The sequence below is a fragment of the Neocloeon triangulifer genome, unplaced genomic scaffold (genome assembly GCF_031216515.1).
Source record: "Neocloeon triangulifer isolate White Clay Creek 2 clone unplaced genomic scaffold, ASM3121651v1 ptg000001l, whole genome shotgun sequence".
NCBI lineage: Eukaryota > Metazoa > Arthropoda > Insecta > Ephemeroptera > Baetidae > Neocloeon > Neocloeon triangulifer.
Window position 1 is genome coordinate 100,546 of NW_026775544.1, and position 18,356 is coordinate 118,901.

Below are 18,356 nucleotides of genomic sequence, written 5' to 3' on the forward strand. Positions count from 1 at the left end.
CGAATTACCAGCCAACCCCGCACGCCATTTAACAACCCGCATTTCGCCTCGAAACCTGCAGCAACGACGGCCTGTCCGTTTTTGCCACCGGACCTCTGACGGGGACAAAAACGCGCGCCGGCTTTTATATACCATGGCGAAATTAAACAACACCACGAACGGCAACAACCATATCCTTTGTAGACAAAAGCAAACAGAAATTTGCAAAAGGAATTTGAGGGGAAAAAATTGCACTCACCAGAACATCTCCCAGCTCCTCCGACGAGGCGAAAAAAATGGTCGATTTGCCTGAAACAAAAATTTTAATCAAATTACAAATCTGCACGGAAAATTCGTTTTTTCACAAAAAATGAATTATTTATTCTCTGCCCCCCTCCGAAGAAAGTAAGACCCTACTTGGATTGACTGCTGCAGTCGAGTAAGGCAATATTTTGGCGGCATTCCCGAAGGAGTTCACCTTGCATAAAGCAAGAATTTTGTGACTGTATGGAAAGCATGGAGTGCGAGATAGCGCGGGTAAAATGCAGTTTGTGAGGGGAGTTGAAATATTTCGAAGGGTGAAAGCAAACGGTGGCGCAGTTTTATCAATGCAGTCATTCGGCTGAGCTGCTTTTTCATTCCTCCAGCTATACACATTTGTTTCACAGAATATAACCGCAGAGTGGGTGCAGGCAACTCGCTCAATGCGGCGATTTGCTGCTGAAAAGCAAATGAGCCGCAGCTAATATACAGAAAAAACGATTCATTTTTTCCAACTATAGGGACCAACTTCCTTATCTTGAGATTTAGGAATATTTTTCCGGTAAAACTTAAGCTACGTTTATTGCTTTTAGATTAAATCTAAGTTTTTATTCCTTTCTGTCCATCCTTTTATTACATGGATGGCTTTCTGCAAAATTTGCAATCAACATTTTTTATATCTTAATTATTTTTTATGGTTACAGTCTGTAATTTTTATTCAATAAATCTAAATCAAAATGTTTAAATTTACAAAAAATAATTAATTTTAATCAGCTAATCAAAAAATTTGATGGAAGTCTTTATGATAACCAGGAGCAAGTGCGTTGAAACGTGTTCTGTTTTAAGTCAGAGAGCTACTTTGTTATTCGAAACAGATTTCATATTCCAAAATAGCACCATCTGGAGTGCGCACTTCGTGTCCCTTTTCTCATCCCAAGCGTTTCCTTTTCTCCCTCTTACACATTTTTCCTCCACCACTTTGCATGAAGACGTAAAAATTCCTTTTGATTTTCTCAAGGATGACAAATGAAGTCGCATTTTTCCGACTCCGCGGTGGTTGGTCTCGCAAGCGAAAAAGTTTTTCCACTTCAACCTCTCTGATAAAAAAAAAAAGAAATTTAATTTCTGTCCACTTCTAGGAAAAGATGCTTCTTTTTTCCTTCTTGAAAACGACGCTGTTCATTTAATGATACGCTTTTTATTCATGCAAGAAACTATGATATCCTTGCAGCTGTGATAGGAGATTCCAATTAGAATATCATTAAGGCTTTATTGTGCGCGGCTGCCTGATCAAAGTGCAGAGGAGTCTGATTTATCAAAGAGCAGCCGTACAACAACACACAGCGGCAATAATAATTGGAAATGAATGGCAAGCATTGCGCGGCGCACAAAGTCTGGGCCTCCATTGAAATGCTAACCAGGCATCAAAGGGTGACGTCCTCAATTGCTTCTAGATTTAAAGTCAGACATCCTCGTTACGTGATAATGACATTCGCAAACACGACTCGCCGAAATCAATCATTTCACACGGCGAGATAGAGAGAGAGAGTCCAATACGAGCGCCGGAAATTGCGAATTGCGCGACGGAAATTGGTCAAGATTGACTTTTGTGAGCGGATCGATCGCGCCAGTCGCCCGGCAAATTTTTTCATCTCCACTCTCCGCTAATCAAAATGCTTCATCTGATTATAGGGCGAAATTAGATCAGCGCCTGTTATTAGTCAGTCGCGTGCGTTCATTATGAACACGCCTAATTAAATTTGACTGCATATTGTCAGTTCAGATTTTTTTTCTGACTTTTATTCGCAAAAATAAATTGATGCACCTGATGCTACGTAGGGATGGCTGGCTAATCAATAAGGCACGCCATTGTTAGAAAGATGAAAGGTGCCTTTTAATATCATGAAGAACGGATGGATCGACGCTAGTGATGAAGAGCGAGCGAACGTCAAAAGTTTTGTGCGGATTATGACATGACGTTTGATTGAGAGAGAAAAGCCTCCCCTTTCGGCCAACTTTTTTTAAACTCGTCTTCCTTGAAAGGCTCTTTTCCATTTATTCATCTTCTTTTCCGCGCTGTAAGTGATCTTTTTAACCCTTACTATTTGCAATTTCCCTTAATGGATTCCGTCAAAGAGGATACAAATAAAATTTTCTCCTCATCGAGCTCGTTCATATTTTTAAAATCGATATTCTTTTCTATAGAAAGTTGCAAACATCTCACAGGAACAGACTTTGTAGCCGCAGAAAATCCAACTCCAAGTAATGAAATTGTTCAGAAAAATTTTGCTCAATGAATTTAATAATTAAATAAAAATAAAATGTAACTTGGGTTTTACAGCAGAAATAAATTGGGAATTATAAGAACCAATTTAATTAAAAATTCTAATTTATTTTTAGTTTTATTAGGTTTCATTAGGAATTTTTTCTTCTCATCGCTGATAATGAAGTAATCAATTAAGTAAAATAGAGAAAAACCAAGTTATACGTTGTCAGTTTCAATATTAAAATCTCTCAAATAAACAGAGACAAAAGACTGAATCAAAAGGTTGCATCCAGTTACACTGTATTGAAATCAAAATATTCAAATCATAGTAGCGTAAATTACATTTTTGCCTGGGCGTGTGTAAAACCAAGCGCTCTCATATTCAGGAAGAGAAACGTAAATCATTTCACACGTTCTCATCAATGCCGAGTTCCGGCGGCTTTTCAGCCAAAACCCCGCATAATATTTCGCAATATCGTGTGCCCTACTTGACGATCTTGAGAGGCTGACGAGGGTGTACTTTACTGTACTCTGGTGAGGCGGCACCCTGTCTCTCACCACGGACCCGATTCATCATCCGCCGCACCACCATAACGAGTTTTATTTGGCGTCCAAAGGCATTAATGCAAGCGAGCCGTCCGGCCGGCCGGCCGGGCGCCTATTAATTTTCAGTTCACCGACTTCCCATAAAGTGGGGCGCACACTTTGATGTGGATTTTGCGCGAGTGCGATCTAATACACACGCCCCGCACAGAAGAAGAGGAGCCAAATCTAAGTACATACATGTGCGCTCTCCATCTACCGCATTATAATATGCAAAGTTTTAAGCGTTTTCAATAACACAAACTGCTGGCTGAAAGTGAGGAGCACCAGATTTCAATGTTAAAGCTCCAAGGCAAAGGGAAAACCGCGGCTGAAAACTTACTTTCCATTGTGGTTTTCAGAATTTCCACGGCACGAAAACTGTGGGTAAAAGATTAAATCGAAAATATTAGAAGAAGCCTAAAAAAATGTCTGGAAATTGTTGGCCGAATTATCAATAAGGAAATTACGAAAATGATCAATTTATCGGGATTGCCAAACTTTCTTTTTCAGCTTTGTCGGCGCCGTGGTGTACCCTTCAGAATCACAGTCGTGGCTCTCTTTGCCTCTGTGCCTCGCCATCAAAAACAAACTTGAGGCTAATTTTTGCGCAGCAGGCAAGTCGGAATATGTGTGTGCGCGCCGAGCGTGCTGTGGTTGAAAACTTGCGCTCTAAACCGTGTGTTTCATCTCTCAATATTGAACTCGTTTAACTTCTTCTTCGCCTTGTGACGACGCCAAAGCCGCTTTATTCAAAGAGCTCGCGCCGCTGATACGCCGAATTTCCAGCTACTCAGCATAAGCAGCGGCAGCTCGCCTTCTTCCCTCTCTGTGCCCCTTTTCCTGCTCTTGCTTCATCTGGGCCTCGCGCATTTTTCCGCCTTCTAGGAACGCAGGCAGCCGCTTTGAAGACGCCAATGTATTCTAATTGGCCCGCCAGAGTGGCTTGAATGCAAGTCAATTAGAAAATTTGTAGCTGAATGAATTTTTCATCACAAGCAAAAAATGTCAGTCTTTGGCTGTGGCACCCCGTCGTGTGCAGCAAGTTCAATTTGAAATTGATTTCCATAGCCTTCATGCCTAATGATTATTTCTCTTATAGAATTGGAAACTAATTTGAAATTAATGTGGCAATCATTCTAAAATAAAAAGGAAATTATTTGAGGACTACATTTTGCAAATTTAAACAAGAAAACTTTTTCTTGCGGAAAAAAATTAATTATATATATATTTTTAATTCACTCCAAAATTAATTCTAACAGTAAATAATTTGAAATTTTGCCATTCTGCCTTGATATTAATAATGAAAATAGTTTGTCACCCAAAATGAAATTTAGGCCTTTTAATAACTTTTTATGAATTACTTTTTCCCAAAATAATAATGAAAATTTGATAATTTTTTCCCTACTGTAGAATTATTGCCGATGGTCGGAATTAATTATATATTTTTTTTAAATAATTTATTTTCTGTCTTTTAAATTAGAGTTTAAACATCACGTCACTCAATAAAGGCGAAATCAAATAAAATTTCATGTTGTTTGCAAGTGATTGCACATTATAATATGTATCATAAATGATGCCTAGGCACGAGACGAAATTGAGGGAGTGGCGCGGAAACGTGCTTATTAGATGAGAAGCTGCAGGCATCCAAAGGGAAAAATCGTCGAGATTTACAACGTGCAAGATGGAGAGGGATTGGCTGAGTGAGTGTGATTGCTAAATACGCACGACGTGAGTGAGCGAGAGAGAGGCTCCCTTCAAAAGAAGCCGGCTGAATAATGCGCTCTCTTTGCGCCGGCTGCGAAAATATATGCAAACACGCTTGCTTTTTGAGAGAGCGAGAGCGAGCAGCAGCGAAAGGCAGGCGTGATAAATTTTGCATTTGTCGAGGCATATGCATCATAGCCGGCTGTTTATTCACTAAGGTGACGCCCGAGGAATGTAAATTTTTTATCAGGCAAATATGCTGCCGGCGCAAAAAGCAGCAGCGGCTCCGGCAGCAAACTTTTAACTCGTTTTTCTTCTCCGGCTACACTTCAATGGAGTGCGCTGCGCCGCTCTCTTTTCAAAATAATGTTGACATTTTGGTTTTCAACCGGGCCAGCGGCAGCAGCGAGGCCGCTTTTTATTCGCAAAGTAGCCTGCTCTCTCCGTATATTATCGCCAGAGGGGAAATTTATATAGGGTGCCACCGTTGAATTCGCAAACATCGCTGGCAAAAAGTTGTGCAAACGCTTTTCTAATTCAAACACTGGCGGAAAATTGTTTTTATTTATGACTAACTAATCGGGTGGTTTTCCCTTGGAAATATGACTCGAAAGAAAAATGAATAATTTATCCTGAAACTTTTTCACTGCATTACTCTTAATAAATTTAAACTTTTTGTTTGCTCTTGAATTTAATATGGAAATGCTTAAATTAAGGCACTCGCCAAATCATTTTCCAAGGCAAATTAAGTTCATATTCTAAACTTAATTCATCTCTAAAAGGTTTATGGTGAATGCGAGCTTTTTAGCATAATAAGAACGGAAAAAAATACATTTCCATACAAGCATTATGTGAAAATATTCAATTTCCCAACTCGCAATCTCATACACGAAAACGCGTTCCCGCCTCTCTATAGCACCACCACCAACAACAACACACAAAAAATCGCGCCCCTCAACATAACAACCAGATTTTATCCCTGCACGCAGCAGAATTCAATATCCACTTAGGAAAACGTTTCCCTTACGCAGCATTTTTAAGCAGTTTGACGTGATTTACAACATTTTTGCCTCTGCGAAATAAAATCTCGAGCCACTTGAACATTTAATTTGGAGGTGCCACATCCAAATAATGAACAATGACCATACGCAGGAAACACCATTTTCCCATTTCAAGCCAAAGCGACGCTTCAATCAAACAAGATGAATGGGCCGGTCCTGAGCGGCGCGTTTTCACATTATTTTCCAGCGCGAAATATTTCCAGCGTCAAGGGCGGAAGAACTTAACGGATGCTGCTGAGTCATTTTCCTGGAGCTTTTTTTAAGCAATGACTGGACATTCACGGGAAATATTTATCATGGCTGTTGAGGAAGAGGGGAAAATTTGCTATTATTTGTGTGGAGTAGACTTTTATTTAACACACCATAAATTGACTTTAAAATTAATCAAAGAATTATGTTCAATTGAGTTGATTATGCTGTCAATACAATATTAAATCATGAATCTGTTTCTAAAAATACTGTATATTATGTCCTTCAATAATATATATATATTTTTTTTTTTATCAATTAAACGTTGTATTTTTCAACATCTAAATAAAAATAATTACATAAACTTTCTTTATTGATTAAAAAAATTGCGTAAATTAAAGAAAAAATATCTGAGATCAAGATTATTAGTTCCTACTTTGTATTTTGATTATGAGTAAAAATAATTTTTTGTAAAAAAATATAGTTTTTATTTCACAATCAATTGACACGTGCAAAAATGAAAGAGTAATGGAAATATCAAGAGAATAATGTTTCACACCATTAACATGGCTAGAGTTCTCAAACATGGTGTGCAATCCATCTTCACACCTACGCAAAGTAAGCAAGCATGCTACTCTCACACGAGCAATTGTAGAAACGAACATACATACGTTGTGTTTGTGTTGTTACTGTAATGGAGTTTGCAGTTGTAATGCATGGCAGGTCGAGAACAAAGTATGAGCTCCGGCAGCTCTCGTGCAAAAACACATATCCACATCACCCGTCAGCGCAAATACGGGGCCTCACCATCAGCTCAACGTCTTTGTATGGTGTGTCCCCTTTTCACTCGGCGCGGCGCCGTGTAGCGCACAAAGAAACACATGGAAAATTATCCAGCAAACTTGTTCAAATATTCAATTATAGAGACGGAGAGCGGGAAAAGAATTTTAATTTGTTTGCCCAGACTGTAAATTGGATTTCCAAATATTTTTCATATTTGACTTGCACATCTGCATGATGAGGAGCAAATAAAAATAGCATGGTACATTTTCTGTAATGAAATTGCGCTGCACATTCATAATGCATAACTGCACAGTTGGCACTTTGAACTCGCCGAATTCCGGATTTGTTTTGACATATTTTCCATGCTTTCAAAGGTAGCGGAGTGACGGAATTTATGCAGGGGGAAATTCAGATGTCAGAGTGTGAACTCGAAAGCGCTCTTTGTGAAATCGAACACCCTTTCTTTCATCGTGCGCGCAGGTACTCTGTGCAACTTGACTCGACTTGCATTAACAAAACATACGTATATACGCGTGGCTACAAAAGCATTAGAGCGCCGCTTTTAACCATATTTGATGTCGCTCTCTAGCACACGTGTACATTTTTTCCCTTAACTTTCGCAGCAGTCTCTGCTGCCAGAGCGAAATTAAGTTTGATAATAACAAAGTTGAATTCTCCCGAGAGATCTTACTTGACTCTCTCTTGAAGATGATGTAGCACACTCGAGTTGCAAACATCACTGGTAAGCTGCTGCTCTTTCTTTCTTTCTTTCCGAAGGATCTGCACGCCAAGATGGATGGCGTATTTGCCGTCAGTGCAACGTGAATGATGGCACTAATTCACTGCACAACTCAGCTGCCTGCTAATACTTTATTTCTGCTTTTCCAGGAAACACAACTCTTTTGTTTCTCGTTGCTTATGAAAAGGTTTAGCTGATTTTCTGTAAATCTCCGTTTCCATCTTAGCAGTTAATCTGTTATTTTAAAGATTAGGATTGCACCCATTCAGTGAACGTAATGTTTTTTCTATCATACCTATGACCTTCTAAAGAAATTCTAGCATGTATGCAACCTGCGAAGCAATAAATCAGTAAATTTGTACAAACAAAAATTTTAATTCAAGATTAAGAAAATCAACTTGTTGAATAATATAAAAGGGGATTGAAATATAGAAGGTTAAAATTTTTTTAACTTTTTAAATATAAATTCCTTTTGATTTTAACGAATAATCAGCAAATTTATTGTAAAATAAATCGAGAATAAAATCGTGATAAAAATTTAAATTTTCTGATGTGAAATCAGACATCTGCGATAAAAAAACTTCTCATAACGGTTTCATTTCTTATTTCCTTCAAGCAAAATTAACTCAAACATCAAATTTGGGATTCATAATTTAAATTTGTTGAGACACAAATAATGTTGGTGAACTTTGCTCCAATTCGAATTGTAGCTTTTTTGCCTGCAACAAGTCTCTCGCATTCCAAAATTTTAATTGCTATTTGATTAAATTACACTCTCCTGTCTTGTTTTGCGCGTTTGTTGTCTGCTTTTGTTCTCGGCGGCAACTCTCGACTCCCAACTTTTGCGTTTAGAGCTGAGAATGAGCAAAGGCGAGAGAGACAGAGCACTTTGCATATGTGCGTAATGATAAAACACGCAGTGCCAAGTTATAATTTTATTTGTTTTGCGGCAGTTTGCGCCCAGAGGAGATGCAAAAAGTTTGAGCATTAAGAAAGGGGGCGGTGTAAACGCCTCGAGTTGTGTTATTTCTGAGTGTGTTTGCCCGCCGCCGAGTCTTTTCATCAGGAATAACAAGCCGGCTCACTCTCTCTCACACGCACATACACATTAATTAATTCCACGCCCCCTCTCGTCATGTCGGCATTAATTATTTTAGCATTTTGCGCAAGCGGGAGAAACGACGAAGCGACTTTACTTTTGTCAATGTTCGAGGCGCTGAAAACTGATACACTCTCTCGCACTCGACGTTCGCATACGCAGCGAGTAATTAATTCACGGTAGCATCTCCGCAGCTTTTGAGACACAACAAAAGCCCGTGTGCTCCTGAAGTCAGCCGGCTGCGAGAAATTGTGACAACCCGAAAGCCCACTTGACGGAATCAACTTTGTGAGTGCAAAAGCTTCACAACTTTGTTTCTGAAACCGCATCGACATTCGAGATATTTATCACTCTGGGCTCATTTTATCGCGAGAAACAATTTTACAAATGTGGAAGAACAAAAATTGCAATAAAAAATCGATGAGTATTTTGTTTTTATTAATTTTGTTAAAAATCTAGCTTGTGTATCTTGTTATTATAATATATTGTTATTTAATGCCTCTAGTTTTTGACAAATTTTTATTCATTCAATATTTTGAATCCGATCTACATCCCATCCCAAATTTGTGTAACTATTCAAATAATTTATGAGAATTGATATTGATTGTTAAATACATAATTAAGGAACGCATTCCTGGCGAATGAAGTAATATGGTTGAATTTATTTTATATGGAAGAAAATAGCGCGCTGCTTGAAAATATTTCATATTAAATTAATAGATATGTAAATAAAACTATTTCATTTCAGTAGAAATACCATATAACGTCGTGCGCTTTAATATTAAATTGTTTATTATAATTAATATTAAAAAGTAAAAAAATTAGTTTTAATAAATTTATATTAGATATAAAGTAAAATTTTTATTATAATTAACAGTAAAAATGTTATTAAAATATATTAAACATTTTTTACAAATAAGTTTGCTTTTTTTCTAAAATTTCCTTGCTAGAGTCACAGACAGACCTCCTCGAGCGCAGCTGGCGGCGCATTTCAACTCTTTTTCTTTTGCCAACAGTTAGGACTGAATTATTTGCCTGGGCAGGAGCGTTGCGAGTTTCTCCATTATTTTTCTATATTATCAAAAAGAATGGCGGCGCGGGCAAAAACCGTGTCCCTCCAGTGGGAAAGGAAAGAGAGTGAAGAGGGAACTTTTCCAGCCAGCTTTTATGGCCGCCGGAGTCATTATTCACGCGGCTGGATTCACACATTGGTTATAAATCTATATTCCTCCTCGCAAAATCCCGTCCTCAAGAATCCTTTAATCTTGAGACATTTTTCCTGGCGCGGTCGATTTTGCCGTCGCTTTTGCCACTCGCATTCAATTCTATTTTCCTCTTTTTCTGCGGAGCGTACAACCAGTATTAATGTTTGTCGCTGCCATCATAAAATTCTATCAGAGACATTTTTTTCTGTCGCCGGCTCGCACCGAAAAAGGTTTCAAATTTCTATTTACGACGCACAAAGCGCTGAATAGAATCAGATATGATGAGGTGCACTTTGGTTAGGAAACAGATTCTCGTCTTTTCTCCAATAACTTTCTACAACATCGGCAGCCAGTCAACGCCGTGCATTGAAAGGCCCGTAGCGTACGTTTGCAGAAATTTACTCACATCAGTGCAAACGACCAGGGTTTGTGTTGTAAAAAGCGAGCGGCGAGAAAAGGTGCGGTGTGCTCTCTCTACTTATTTGAATGTGGCAGTCGAGTAGAAAAGGCAGCCGAGAATAAAGAAGGAAACTCTTTCAGACTCCCTGGACGTGACAATGCTACTTTGTTGCGCGCCGCCAAAAGCACAACTCGTTGTTGAAAAGGCAAAGTGCACAATCTTTATAAAGTTAGAGAGCAAACGACGTTAGCATATTTCGCAGAAAACGAGAGTTTCGGTCGAGCCTGAAAGGCTTTTCTCAACTCCTTTGAAGATTAGCAACATAATACGGTATATTTTGCGGTAACCAAAAGTTGACGAGAGGAAGTTTTATGTATGATATTTTAATCGACTCAATTCTGAATTAAATTTCAATTGGCTTATAAAAGCGGGGAAATTAGGTCAACATCAGTCAACAAGTAATCTCAGTTTAATCATACTTGAGGCAAAGCGTCTATGAAGTAACTTTCAATTTACATTGATTAATTAAGTGAGTAAAGATGGCGTATATATTCATCTAGAGTCGCTTATTTAGCTGCGAAGCCATCACATTAGGCAAATTCTTATCAAACAGGCGCGTGTTTGCGTGGCTAATTGCATTATTCTACGCTCTAAACAACGCTTGAGCAAGTTTAATTGATGGTATGCATGAACATGCCGCACGCATTTACATATTATAAACGGAGCTCAGTCCCTTGTTTAAACGAAACGAACGAGCGAGCGAGCATGACTGACTGAACGTGCGAAAGCAAGCACACAACACGCGAGGATTGGAGGTTTTCATTTGAATGACCACGACTAGTGCTACAGAAAAGCTACGACTTGTGCTAAATAATTAACACAAAATTCATTACTCTCAAAATGAATTTCATATGTGCGTTGGGAAACATTAAATAGGAATGTAAAAATGTGTGAAATTTATATATATAAAAAAAAAACTAAACTAATCAAGATGCCCATACCAGATAGTTCTGAGCCGACTTAGATTAAAATTATTTGAAAGTTTAATTTGACCTAAAAACAACTATATCAAGGTGTGAAAAGTTTTTGCTAATTTAAAAAAAGTATTGATTTGATACATTCCATTTACTGCGTTTGTGCTGGGTTCAGTACATATTGCACAGTATTTATGATTGCACTAACTTCAAAATATAACATATATTTTCACCTAAAGCAAAACTGCAAAACGTAAGAGAGTTTGAACTTGTACCTCCTTCATATCCCAAACACTAAACAATGCAGCGAGAGCGTGGTTTTGATGCTCCGTTTATGCAATCTGGAGCGAGCGTGTATAAACAAAGAACGGTTCAGTCTGTTCCGGAAAAGCTCAAAAGCCGACCGTGTCTGGGGTTTTACGCGATCTTGTCGACTTACAGGCCCACAACACACAATGCTATGCTGGATAAGAACGAAATAGAAACGAGAGAGAGAAAGAGAGGAAAAGGCCCTGATGCTGAGAGAGAGAGAGAGTAGAAAATGAGCACTGGTCCATAAAGTTGGCTCCTCTCTGTGGCAAAGCGAAATAGATCGAACTTTGAAGGATTCCAATCGTCGAGTAAATCTGACCGGTCATTTCCGGCACATCAAAGGCTCGCCTTTTTTAATCTGGAAATGGCGCCCAGATGGTCATTTCGCTGATTAAGCTCTCCATTTAATTACCGCGCCGCGCGCACTTTTCTGTTGGTTTTGAATTATCTCTCACTCTGGTCCTGTGTTTTCACAACGAGGTTCGTCCCCGGCCGGCGCCACTTGATTCAATTTCCCATCGCCCAGAAGAGATTTTGCTTGGTCGCAATTTAATTAAAAGCCTCGTGTTATTTTTTTCTCGCAATTTTCGGCGCGCACCGAAAAGCTCCTCCTGCAGCTGCTTCTGGCGACTTTTCTGTCTGTTTGCGCACAAGCGTATTTAATTAAATTGAACGCACAAGTTTTTGCATTCGGAGCCGCAGGTGCGAATATCTCTTTCTTCTTGCAGATTCTTTCATTAAAATAGGACTCGAAGCTATGGCGAATTACACTGCGAACTTCAATTTACGCAAATTGCCAAAAACAGCTAGCAGCGGGATTAGCTCTATGGAGACTTAAAATGCTGTCAAGCAAAATAGTCCCCCATTTGGAAAAGTTTTAACCAGCAGCTGGAGTGTACCAACAAAAAACATTTGCATAATTCAACTTATACGCACTCCCTGATGATCGCGAAATCTCTCTGCAATATACATTAAAAAGAATGAATTTGCGAGAGTCCCTTAAAAGTTCTTCCCTCGAAATCCCAAAGCCAAACACACTTGAGCGGGGTTATTAGCTATATCGGACCGGCAGGAGAATAAGTTCGCCCACGCACACTTTGGCCCGTCTCGCAGCATCTCTTACTTTTTATAGAACTTCCCCTAAAATGCAGCCCTCTCGATTCGAATGGCCTCTCCTCTTCGTCTGCTCGCTGCCATATAAAAATGCAGCTACAAAATGATGGGCTATTTTACAAGATCGTCAGGTCATTACCCGGCAACGAGCACGTATTTCCTCCCGTGGGCACTCGAGAGCGATCTGCCTGCCATTCCTATAGCTCTTTTCTAAGAACGGCTTTTTGAGCACCGAGCCCCGGCGGCCTAAGTAGCTGCTCATAGAGAAGCCGCTCTATACGGGGGGGAAGAGAGAGGGATTTTGAATGCACCTGAAATCATGTGTGCATCTCTGCTGGGATTTGAGGAGCTAGGAAAAGTGATGCGTATGCAGTATTGCATATTTATGCAAAGAGTCTTTCAAACTTGGTAATGTGAGCGAAAAGTCTCTGAAGAGTCTCAGATTTTGATATTTAAATACCTCGCATAATTATGTTATCATTAACAAAGGATTCTTTACATCAACACTAATAAAATGGAAATTCATATGAGAAAGTCGATATTGTTCATGTCATTAGAAAATTGCCATTCGCGTTTTATTATTACATTTATATATAAATAATACTTTATAATCGTTTATAAAAAGAAGTTTAAAACAATAAATTATTAATTGAAATTCAGCAAAATAAATTTAAATAACAATAAATATTTTTAAAGAAATATTAAATGTAGAATTATTTTAAATTTTGATTCATTATTTTTAATAAATAGAGATAAATTTTTTTCTTAAATTTACGAGAACCGACAAAACTATCTATTTTATTACATTACATTATTATTAGCCAGAGAACAAAAAATATTAATATTACTTCTGACTTTGGATAACTAACTTTTAATTATACTTATGGTGATATAGTTCTTAATACGCAACCTATTATTAATTTATTCCACTAGTCTGCACCCGAAAGGGTTTAAGCTAGACTCGGTTGGCTCCTCTCTTTCCCCTTTTTATATGAATAATACACAAGTGGAGATCTTGGTGCGCAAGCACTCCTCGCTGTTGTTTATTTCAAAAAGTTACGGCTGCAGTGGTGCGCGCGGTTTTGGTGTGAAATGCTCGCCCCAGCAGAAGGAAAGAAAATTCACAGGGCGCATAAAATATACAAGGTCCGGCGAGAGCCAGCCGGCGGCCCCTAAATTGGACTTGCAAGCAGGTATTTTCCTTATTCATGCGGTTTGCTAACCTCCGGGGAGAACATAAGTAAATAAAATAGCAAGGGAGGAGAGCGGCGGCGCAACTACGTGCGCACCAGCCACCGCAGGCACAGTCGCTGCTAAAATACAACCCTTGAGCGGCCCTTTATCCGGCGCGGTGTGCGAGAAGATAGAATTGAATGGCTATAATTATTGAATGAGATCGCCTGCGAGCGAGAGGAGGAAAAAATAGCGTAAGTGAACGCAGTCTGGGCTCATATGCTGCCATTATCAATATTCAATTTGGCGCAGTCGTCCAAGGAGAAGAAGAGCTTCAGCAAACTACTTGCAGTTAGTTTAGATTTGTGGTCGCTTTTATCTTGGCGTAAAAGGTACTGCAGTCATCTCTTCTTAAAAAAGTTTGAAATCCTTAATAAGATTTTAATTTTTTTTTTATTAGATTGAAATAATGAATTATCAAAGCGCTTAAAGATTGTTTTATATTATAGGAAACTAAGCAAGATCCTCGCTGTAGATCTCTTAAAAAATTGAAGCACAATTTAACTCTATGTATATAAAAAAATAAATAAACAAATTCTTTCTATAACAATAAATAATTCAAAGGCAAATAATAGTTAAAAATGGTAAACTCTGAAAAATTAATAAGTATTATTTTAATATTTGTATTTGAATATTATTTAAGATGTAACAAAAAGTGTTTTTTTTTTTCATTAAATATTATTATTTTATAATTTTGTGTTTGCTAACAACAGTAAATAGATTCAAATTTATAGCAATTTTTTTGCAATAAATTTGCATATTTCATGTGAAAAATCGCTGTTGATTTTCAGCGAGAGGGCAATAACAGCTTCTAATCATGTAGCAATAAGAGTTATTTAATATCTTTCGTTTAGCAACAGTGCTGCAAATGGTATGTAGGAAGCGTTAATTTATCTTCTTTATAACATTTTATTGGAAATGAAGATCTAATTTCTAGAAGATCTATTAGTATAGAGGCCATAAAGCTTTAACATCAAATCAAATCTGTTGGCTTGCCAGTTGAAGAGGCAGATTGAAAAACTTTGCGCAATTCCGTAAGCAAACACCGCGCCAAAGAAAGGCGTTGTAATGAATAATTGATTGGAATCAATAATAAAGCAATTTATCCCGCAGCGTCTCTCGGAGCTGGAAAAAGGTGGGCGAGTTTCTTCTCATGAGAGAGAGTAGAGGAGCGTTTTATTGGAATCCTTGTCAGTTTCGGGCACTGCTGGAAATAAATTCACGTCATTGCTCCACTCTTGTTCGGTGAGACGGGAAAATCAATTTGAATTTGTTGAATATTTTATCTGCAAATTGGATGGTATTACCTGGCGCTTTAATCAGAACGAATTCAACCGTCTAAAGAGGCAACTTGAGAAGAAAGATTGAGAGGCAAAAGAAACGCTTTTGATGCTGCTAGAAATTGGTCTTCCTTATCACAATCGGAAGCCAAGTTAAAAAAATTCCTTAATAAAAAAGAAGATCTGCTCAAGTGACGATAAATTATAGGGTTACAATTTGATTGGACGTATCCGCGTGTTTATTGCAGATAAGAAAGAAAGGGGTGGCCGGAATTAAATTTAGAGTTTGCGTGACAGCAGAATTTGAATGCAGATTCGATTGGTGGATATGAAATTATGTATTTTCAAACGTCGCATCAATTACACATGAACCGGTAATAAAATGTCCTTTGCAAGCTTCAGTTCTCACGGCCAACAATGATAGCATGCCCTCTTTGTACCACTACATACTGAGCAGCTTGAAATAATTTGTATGCGCAAGAGAGCGATTGTCATCCCCAGCACAATGCAGACGCTGAATGGGCTGCCGGCGATGAAATCCGATAGTCTGTCACGTGTACAGTTTTAACTGTGGGAGGCTGCGGAAATAAAAAGTGCGTGCTGATTGACAGCTCCGAGTGAAATGTTAGGTACGCAATCTCCGAAAGTGACAGCTACAATTTTTTATACTCTCTCGCTGAAGAGTGCGCCTGGCGCCAAGGGGACGCTGGAAATTAAGGAACAAAAGGGAGAGAGAGTAAAAATAATATTTCCTCTTTTGCGCGAAAAGCGGAAAAGGAAAATTGAAATGAAGGACCCCTGACGCACCACCTGCCTCCTCACCCCCGCCACGCGCGCAACAATGGCTTCCAATCATAGAGCGCTTTGCTAATTAAATAAATCTTGGAGCATCACAGTTGAAATGTCAGTCCGAATTTCACACTCGATGGATTTTCAACAAACAAATTAAACGCAGACAGGCGAGTTTAATACGGCACTCTTTCGCTCTGAAATGACGCTTGCCTGTTGTGCAGGATAGGGCCATTGTTTGAGCGCTAGCCGTGGTATTATTGCGTTTGCGAGTTTAATGCCGACGCGGCTGCATTTTGACGTGTGTTTCTTCTGCATGAATGCAGCGCGATAAACAAACTTTTGACTCGGCAACACATGTCGACGGATTTACATTTTGCGTGTGTGCGAGTGTGCCAGCAGCAGAGCCACCAAATTGGATTAGGGCGATATCGCGCGCAAAACAGCCTTTATGGGCCTGTTGAATGCACATTTCCTAGCTGCAGCAGCGCGGTTCTTTCGATAAGCCCGCATACACCCTGTACTGGCGGAAACAGCCTTATTTAACTCACAAGCTACACCTATTGCATGACTCTTTCCATCTTATATTTCATTTCACGTGGTGTATATTTCAATGAACGAGGCGGTTGCCAACGGAAATAATAATAGCCTATAATTTCAACAATCCTTCTAGCAGAAAATAAATTTTTTTTTAAATGTATTATCTTGCTCTAACTTAATAAATAATCAATTAATAACTACATTTAATGCTATCAAACAATCTAATTTAAAACGTTTTGTAAGCGCGTCAGCTTGCAAAGTTGGCTGTTTTAAAAAGTAATCAGAAGCAATAATGGCTAATTGGCTCAGTATAGTGCATAAGCGTTCGTGCAATCGCATCTCATCTCAACAACGACAAGGCAGAAGCGCAAAACAAAAGCCTCATTAGGCAGACACTACAGTTTTGCTGTTCCAATTGGTGTTCACACAAGTACGCTGCGAATCGGCACGCGGAGTTGTTATTGGCAAAGTTGTAATTATAATCAGGCCAGACGATGTCGAGGAGGAAGGAATGTGTAATTGAAGCAGCGCGCACCGGGTGATTGCAAAACTTTGTGTGCAGCGCGCAGCGACGGATTAAATAATTGCTGATGCGGTGGCGATTAATTGCAGGCAAATTGAAAAACGGCGCGCCGATGGAAATGATCAAAGCAATCGGCAAAATGAAAGCAAGCCAAACAAGCATTTTGCAATTCGAGAGAAATTGAGCTGCCCCGGGCATTTCCCTTGAAATGATTCAATTTTCAAACGGCAGACTGGAAAAAAGGAAGAAAAAATCGACGAAGAGAAAAGAAGCAGAAATTTGGCCCGCGGCGGTAGTGCGAATTCGTCCTCGGTACGTCTCCGTAGCCAACTTTTCCCCAAAGAGGAAGATAATTGACATAATGATGCAACGAGCCTCTTGGTCTCTCTCTTGTGCTCTTTCTCCCCAGCTGCAATGAATATAAAAAGTAGTGCTACATATACAGCAGGAGCGCAGGCCACGGCAAGAGCGTTCCTTTGTGCGGTAATAAAGAGATGTCTCTTCTCTTTATACCCGCCAACTGACAGATGAAAAGATAGACACAGGCCCTATTATGTCAATACCAGGCGCACTCTCACAAAAAGAGAGAGAGACAGACAGATATCCCCGCGTAATATAAATTCAGAGCTTCCCTCGATATAAAATGCAGCCTAACCTACCTGGTCGGCGGAGCATTTTATTTATTTTTTTCTCTTGTTCCGTCCCGTTTTCATCAGACCGACGGCCGCTCCTTTTGTGCGCCAATAAAACGCCTCATGTACTTGAGCAAACAAATTCTCCTCTCTTATTATATGAGAAAGAATAAGGTCGTACCCAGTACGCTTTCATTATGAGATAGGTCAGTGATTTTCATATATATACGATTGTATTCGGCTCTAGAGCGTAAGTAGGAAATCGTCTCACAATCTTCCATGACCAGATTATGTTGGGTATATCATTGCAATAATAACAGATAATTTCAATCATTCTCGCATGTGTTGTGATTATTGGCTCTCTTATTGGTTTCTCGAAGCGCCTTTTATTAACAATGCATGTCAAAAGTCTCGTTCGAATTAAAAGTGGGAGGCTGAGAAATAAGATCTCAATCAAGGTTTATAAATTCTCTCCCTTTCCGTGGTTTTTTGATCATAAACAAATTGGAAATGCACGGAGTACAATTTTAATGAGCTGCTGCTCCATATCAAAAGCCGCATCAGCCCCATTAAACTCGAGTCCTTATAGCGTTCAGAATTCGTTTTTTTTTTTGTGCGCGCTCAGCCCGTATTTTATTTACCTTTATGGAAAAGTAGAGATATTTATTGGATGGCTGGGTCTGAATGAA

General features: G+C 39.0%; 1 long non-coding RNA gene across 1 annotated transcript in view; it reads right to left on the minus strand.

The window, feature by feature from the left end:
- Positions 1-18,356, minus strand: part of LOC132198069 (uncharacterized) — a 103,490-nt gene that overhangs the window by 68,905 nt on the left and 16,229 nt on the right. The window contains exon 2 of the long non-coding RNA XR_009441956.1: positions 239-288. This is a non-coding gene — a long non-coding RNA (uncharacterized LOC132198069). The remainder of the gene's footprint in view (positions 1-238; positions 289-18,356) is intronic.